General features: G+C 43.7%; 1 long non-coding RNA gene across 1 annotated transcript; it reads right to left on the bottom strand.

Annotated features, from left to right (window-relative positions):
* Nucleotides 1–2,619: 2,619 nt before the first annotated feature.
* Nucleotides 2,620–6,196, bottom strand: LOC121139853. The gene is made up of 3 exons (XR_005876690.1): nucleotides 5,999–6,196; nucleotides 4,428–4,501; nucleotides 2,620–2,991 (listed from the first exon to the last, which is right to left on the bottom strand). It is a non-coding gene; the product is annotated as an uncharacterized LOC121139853 (long non-coding RNA).
* Nucleotides 6,197–6,733: the final 537 nt, after the last annotated feature.

The following is a 6,733-nucleotide window of genomic DNA, read 5'->3' as shown; positions in this document are numbered from 1 at the left end:
GCTTTCATGATTTTTAACTAACCTGCTGTGCATTGGCTACTGAAAGAGTATCCAATGAAGGTCCATTTATTGATCTATATGTAGTCATTCCAGATGAATTCTGACTGGATTCGATGTATCTGTAAACACCTGTACTTTTCGTTCTTGGTGCTATACAATCCGTATGTAAGTTCATCATAAAAAAGAGAAAAAGATTCCCTCAAAGGCCCAGTTGGGTAATACTTCTTTGCCGAAGTTGAGACTAAGTATCCGATGCAGTGGAGAAGCTAAGATTTACATTGCTGTGTGGGATATCAAGCCATGAGTCAGAGTTCCAGGCTATTAATTAAGGACAAGTGTTTACAAAGTGGAAAGGCTATGCTGGCAACAGCTAAAACAGCAGATATGGAATTCCCCTCCTGAAGATTCAGCACATGTGTGGGAGAGGGATCTTGAGAGGGAACATTATTCCAAGACCGTAGGAGAGAGAATTATGGAACCAGCAAACCGTCATAGAAGCTACAGCTTCATTATTGCTGAGGGGAAATGAGGCAAAAGGAGAATGAGTGAAGTTCATTAAGAAAGTTCCCTGCTTAGAATGTAGCTGGGTGGTAGATCACTCGCCTAGCAGGTGCAAGGTCCTGGGTTCCAATTCTGGCAGTGAAAAATTTTAAAAAGGAAAAAAAAAACAGTAAGTAGGAAAGTCTTCCTAGGCGACTTGACTTGAAACTTGAAAGCAATAAATTAAAAAAAATCAAAGAAATGCTGTTGTTTTACCTTAGTTACAGTAGCTGTGCTTTAAACCACTAGCAGCCAGGCCATAGCCTGAGGGGAATTCTGTTCCCCAACCCAAGACAACGGCTCTGTTGCTGTTGCTAAAGGTAGTTATAACTAAATCTCTATCGTTCTAATAAAAGTTCAGATTCAAAGGCTAACATGAAAACCTGCAAGTTCAGAGCTTTAGAGTAGTTAGTAACTGACTGACTTGCTCTCAAAGCCCCTCCCTCCCACACCACCCCAACTCAAAACAAAACAAAACAAAACAAAACAAAACAAAAAACCCTATGCTAAACTCCTTTCTCCTACTTCCAGTCAACCAGTTGCTCACTTCTGCTCTCTGAATCCAGCTTAATTTTATTTAATTAACACAAATGCAACACATCTTTAGATAGTTAACAAATGTGGCATGAACAAATGTAACACATCTTTGCCTAGTTCAAATAATATTTCACAACCAAAACAGGACTGAAGATGATGGGAATAGTGTGTGCAGAGTCAAAATCTCTGAGCTTCTTATATTTGACTAGATTGTAGTATCTACTACAGATCAACTACTGTCTAAGTTCTAAAAATACAAAAGGGAACTCAGTCGTGTTCTGTGCAACCTTTGGGGACTCTATCTAGTGGAGGAACTGACATACATGTAAACTCTCATGAACCCACAGGTATTGTTGAGTGGAATGGACCTGGATTAGATAGACTTCCACCAAAGCAACTAAATACCCAGGAGAAACAATTGGAAAGGAGGATTTGTTTTAGCCTACAGTTTCAGGAGGTTCATTCTGTGGTCACTTGGCCTCATGTACTTGGGCAGAGTGTCAGGGACAAGGTCGTGGAGGTGTGATGTTCACTTCATGGCAAATAGGAAGCAGAGAAAAGGGGAATGGGTCTGAATATAACCACCCAAGTGATCTAGGCCACACCTTATAGAGGCCTGTCACCAGATAGACATTATCTTGTAAAGTTTCTAGAAACTCCCAAAATAGTGTTAGCTAGGAACCAAGAGTTCAAAACACATGACTATGAGGGGCAATGTATACTCAAACTGGAACGTTATGCCCTTGACTTGTAAAGACTAATGGCCAGCTCATGATATAAAATGCATTTAGCTCATCTCCAAGAGTCCTCAAAATCTTAGCTGTTCCAAATTGTTCAAAAGTCTCATTTCAAAGGCTCTACATAGACTCAAGACAATCTCTTGGCTGAGTTCCCCTTAAAATGGAAATAAGTCATGGACTTCTAACATACAATAAACGCACAGTAGTTATTCCCATTCTAAAGAGCTTGAGCATGTGAATGCCAAATAAATACTGTACCAGGGCAAGACTAAAGTCCACTGAAGCAAGCATTAAATCTTGTAGCCTCACACAGGGGTACACAGTGGTGACATAATGAGGATACCAAATACCATACCATTTGCAGCCCACATGACCTTTCTTGTACGCTAACTCCATTCTTTGCCTAAGGCTTCCCTTAGTAGATGTACCTTATTCCCAGAATATAAAGCATTGTGGAAGTTCTCATTGTATATATGACTTTACCCTTAGCTCATTCATTGCTTTGTCATGGGCTCCCTGCTGTGAAACTGACCCTACTAAGCACTGCATGATCTCCCAGATTTTCCTTTGAAATCAGATGGCAGCCTCCAGGATTCCTGGATTAGTTGTTTTTGTTCTTGCTGTGATCCAAATACCTAGGAGAATAACTTACAGGAAGAGGTACCCTTCTTTTAGCTCACAGCTCTGAGGTTTCACTTTACAGTCCTTGGCTCCATGGATTCTGGGTACATGCTGAGGCAGAACGTTCTAACTAGTGCCATGATCTTGGGACCAAGCAGTCAACACACACATCTATGGAGAACATTGCATATTTTAAGCATAATAATACTTGATTCAGGGGGCAGTGGTGGTTACAAGCCTCATGTCTGGTAAGCTCAAGAAGGCTTCACACATGCAGAGGTCGGCTAAATCTTGAGGGACAGATGGAGGGTGTTGTCAGGGGCAATGGTGGTGGGTGGGAAGGATGCTCCAGGTATTTCAATATTAGGGCTGCTATTTGAGTGAGAGAGTGTTGTTCTCTGAGTTGATTTGCTAGAGTGGAACAGGCAGAAGCAAGCTGCAATCGGTGGTCTCTGCTGGAAACCTGGCCATGGTGGCTGGAGTCAGTTATTCAAAGCTTCTTTGGACAAACTGAGGGTATTGTTTGGTGACAATGAGGAACCACTGAAGGTTTCTGTCAAGGAGGAAGAGAAACAGACAAGGAAGTAAATGTTTATATCACTGGAGTAGGGAAAAGGCTGAGCTGAGAGAGCCTAAAGGCAGGTTAACCATCTGATTGGTCCAGGCAAGTGGGGGAATTTCTTTGGACCAGGGACTGAGGCAGTGGGCTCTGAGAGAAGGGCGTGGCTTCAAACACATGTCAATATGTAGAAACCACAGGACTGGATGTCATGGGGTCAAAGAAAGGGGAAAAGGTGGCAATGACCCTGACATTCCATTTTTGGTCTGTGGTGATACTGTCAGTGGAGGCAAGGCACAAATGTAGGTAGGAGTGACAGTGACAGTTGACACGTCAGCTTGAACTTGCTGAGTTTATGGTTGCCAGTGAGGTGGCTGTGTACAGCAGGAAGCTGAGAATCTTGGCTCAGAGCCCAGGAAAGGCTTGGAGGCTGGGAAGTCACAATGGTCCACGTAGCACTGGTTAACCTCATGACTTGGTTTTCTCTCCTCCCATTCTATAGGTCTCGGGCCTGGATCTGGGAACACAGCCAGGTTAGCCTCCAGCCCTAAGAAGTAGGGTGGTGAGGAAACTGGCCACGAGGACGTGTCTTTTGGCCTTCCCAGGAACCTTATCTGATCTCCAGGTCAGACTCTTCCTTTAAGGGCTATGGCTTTGGCCAGCATTGGGAGGGAAGATGGCAATCAGGCACGCACAAGCTCATGCACAGAGCTCAAGTGCACAAGTGGCCATGAGGTGAGGACAGCACGGTCCCCAGATCTTAAGCCATATGTCTTCAAAACCAGGGGACTGTGCTGTAGTAAATTTTACCAAATCAATGACTGGGGACAAAAGGAGAAAAGGCCAAAATTCATGCTAGGAAGCTGGAGCTGGGAGCACATCCATAGAGGACACTTTATTTATTTATCTACTTATCTGTCAATTGATTTTTGAGATTCATTCTATGAAAACTGCAGCTGGTCACCTTGGAGTCCTAAAACTTTAATTAGACCCAGCAGGTCCTAGAACCAAGTCCCATAGTTCCACAAATCTAAAGCAACAAGCTAGGCATGACAGTCCAACTCACACTGTGAGTACAGATAGCCTTTATCCAGCAAAGTAGAAAACAAGCGTTACCAAAGGGAATGCTTTAACTAAGATTTGTTAGCATCATCCTCACCTGAGCTGTAGACATAGGAAAGTACAATGAATTCCCATGTACCCTGAGTCACTTTGATATCTCTTATTATTTTGTTTCCAAACAAGCCCTGAACTAAGGACAGATATGGGCCAGAAACTATATAGTGTTTAGCAAAGGAACCATCTGCTTTTTCTCCTCTTTAAAAGTAGTACTTGCTTGAATCCCCATATTAGTTACTTTTCTCAGTGTTGTGACAAAATATCTGACAAAAGCAACTTAACGAAGAAAGTGGGCGTTTATTTTTGCTTACGGTTTGAGGGGCCACAGTCCATCGTGGCAAGGAAATCACACTCACAGGATCCAGAAGTGGCTGGTCACGTTGGTCTAGACAGGAACAGAGAGAGATGGATGCCACTACTCACTTCAGTTGCCTTTCTTTTTCTTTTTCTTTTTCCTTTGCTGTTTTTCTTCAGTCCAAGACCACAGGTCATTGAATGGTGTCACTTACACTCAGGATGCATCTTCCTATCTTAGTTAAACTTCATTAGAAATGCTTTCACAGATACGCTTATAGGTGTGTCTCCTAATTAATTACAAAGCCAATCAAGTTGATAATAGTAACTAGCCATCACATGCCCTCACCCCAGATCCATCTGAGAACAATCCCAAAATTCTAGAAATACTTCCAGTGGGATTGGCAGGTCTCTTGGAACCCAAATAGTTCCATAAGTTCCTACAGCTACTTCTTCCATGAATCTAGGCTATTTCCTGGAGATTTCTGCCTCACTTTAGGCCATGAGTACCTGAGCATCAAGTGTGAGGAATGTTAAGAAACCCAGAATCAGCTATTAAGGTACTAGAAGTAAGCCTTCCCATCCTACCAAGGAGCTGGAGGTTCTCCAGGAAGCCCTCAAATGTTTGCACAGAGCCCTTGGGAAACTCCAGTGTAACCTTAGCCCCCATTGCTTGACATGGGCTCATGATCCTTACTTAGGCTAACCCCATATTGGTTTTGCCTTCAGGATTCTATTGGGGTTGTTTTGATCTTCTAACATTTTTTAAGTCCCCAGAGTCTCAAGATTAATTGTATACACTTCCTCGGAGTGGTAGGATAATAAACTCTGGGTATGTGAAACCCCCTTGTCTGGCACAGGTTTTTACAATGTATTCTGTCAGTCCTTCCCACCCATGAGACCCAACTATTTCTCTTCTGAATCCAGGAGGACAGTAGTTATGAATAGGTGGAGTCTCAGATAAGCGCCATATCTTAGGGAGGATATCTCAATACTGTCCCTATTGAAATCGTCTTCAGTGCCCCCTGCCTTCCAGAATATAAGATATGAACTATTGTGACTGCCATTCCTCTTAAAATACTAGGAGTCCAGGAGTTCCTAAGCTTTTTCCTCTAAGCTCTCATTTGCCTGGTCAAACAAACCACGTTCAAGGAGCTCTTAAGGGCTGGCACAGTAGGGAAAGGTCATTAGGTAAGTGGCCCAGCATCAGTTTTGTGGCCCTCATCAGCAGAGAAGTCTTATGCGCCAGGATAAAGCATGTTGGCTTCCCCAAGACCAATGGAACAGTTCTTACCTCAGTATATAAGTACACCCAGGGAAGGGTTCTCAGGGCCAGGTTATGTCCCTGAGAGGGATGGGTTACTTGCCCACCTGACACTGTTGAGTGAACTTACTCTCTGCATTGTTGTTCTTTACGTTCTTGATACAAAGGTCCAGGCAAAACAGAACTGATTATAGTTTTAGTTTTTTCCTAGATGGAGACAATAAGACAATTGTCTCCTCCTGATTACATTAGGGTCTGATGGCAGTGTCTAAGAGGGCTGAGGTCTCAAGGCTGAGAATATCCGGAAGGCATGGTGGTGCATACCTTTAACCCAGCACTGGGAAAGCAGACAGGAGGTTCTCCATGAGTGAGTTTGGGGCCAGCATGGTCTACATAATGAGTTCCAGGCTAGATACATAACGCAGTCAACCCAATGTCATTGAGCCCTAGTTTCCTTAAGTCTCAAACGCAGGTGTGCTTCTCTTAGAATAACAATGGAAGGATTGCATCCACATGTGTTGCAGCAGTAGGGCATGCTGGGCTTGGAGGCTGGAAGATAAAAGAGTCCATGCACGTTAATGCTTTAGTTAGCTTAGGACTTGGCTGTAGCAAGACTCCAGAAATGGTGTTTCTCATTGTTGCTGTCACCGACACTATCAGCCTAGTCACAGTAGAAAAATAAAAAGTCGTGGGCTAAATCATATACAGTCTCAAATTCTTGGCAAACATACCCCACCAGGACACCCTTTAGAACACTGATTTCCAGATATTGTTTATCACTGGGTCCTTGTTTTCTCCCAGCCTCCTCGTGGCCTGAGAGGTGGCAATCTCCTGAACTGTGAGTTGTGCACAATATTCATTTCCATGCTTTGCTCCTCCCCCGCTATCACTGAAGCCCATCAGTTGTAGCCCAAGGGCCTCCAACCACCCCCAGTGCAGCCTCTTGTTCTCTTCTCTCAGGCATGTGACCAGAGCTGTGGGTGACTGCCTGCCCATCGATGCTATCTGGGATACTAAGTACAAGCACTGCTTTCCAAGTGAGTGCTTTAGGACAGAGTG

This window comes from Mesocricetus auratus, unplaced genomic scaffold (assembly GCF_017639785.1).
Source record: "Mesocricetus auratus isolate SY011 unplaced genomic scaffold, BCM_Maur_2.0 Super-Scaffold_100003, whole genome shotgun sequence".
NCBI lineage: Eukaryota > Metazoa > Chordata > Mammalia > Rodentia > Cricetidae > Mesocricetus > Mesocricetus auratus.
Note: the sequence above shows the minus strand (reverse complement) of the source record. Positions and strands in the feature narration are given on the sequence as shown.